This window comes from Saccopteryx bilineata, chromosome 1, assembly GCF_036850765.1.
Source record: "Saccopteryx bilineata isolate mSacBil1 chromosome 1, mSacBil1_pri_phased_curated, whole genome shotgun sequence".
NCBI classification, from domain to species: Eukaryota; Metazoa; Chordata; class Mammalia; order Chiroptera; family Emballonuridae; genus Saccopteryx; species Saccopteryx bilineata.
Window position 1 is genome coordinate 260,841,360 of NC_089490.1, and position 650 is coordinate 260,842,009.

General features: G+C 36.9%; 1 non-coding gene across 1 annotated transcript; it reads right to left on the reverse strand.

Moving 5' to 3' along the window:
• Positions 1-205: 205 nt before the first annotated feature.
• LOC136321323 (small nucleolar RNA SNORD111) lies at positions 206-277 on the reverse strand. Its single transcript, XR_010728586.1, has one exon. It is a non-coding gene; the product is annotated as a small nucleolar RNA SNORD111 (small nucleolar RNA).
• Between the last annotated feature and the right edge of the window lie 373 nt (positions 278-650).

Genomic DNA, 650 nt, shown 5'->3' on the forward strand with positions numbered 1-650 from the left:
GGAGTGACATTGATTAATAAAGTACATAGGTTTTAGGTGAACGTTTCTGTAACATTTAAACTGTTGATTATATTCTATGCCCATCACCTAAAGTCAAATCATTTTCTGTCATAGTATATTTGTCTCTCTTTACTCCCCTCCCCTGACCCCTCCGCTCCCCCTGGTCCATGAGGGGAAGCTCTTTTTAAGATTTTTTTTTCTTTTTCTGATCAGAAACACAGATTTTTCTTCAAGATATTTGTCAGAGAAGAGACATGAATGTGAATCATCACTTCAGTCTTTTTAAGATTTTTTAAAAAATATTTTGTTTATTGATTTTACAGAGAGAGAAGAGATGGGGGTGGAGTAAGAAGTATCAACCCATAGTTGCTTCATTTTAGTTGTTCACTGCTTGCTTGTTGCTTATTGTATATGCCTTGATCTGGCAAGCCCAGGGTTTTGAACTGGTGACCTCAGCATTCCAGGCTGATGCTCTATCCACTGCGCCACCACAGGCTAGGCAAAGTTTTTTAAAATCACTGGTTTTGAGCAATTTGATTATGGTGTATCTTGGTATAGTTTTCTTCATATTTCTTGTGCTTAAGGTTGGTTAAGCTTCTTGGGTCTGTGGGTTTATAGTTTTCAACAAATTAGAGAGTTTTAGAGCAATT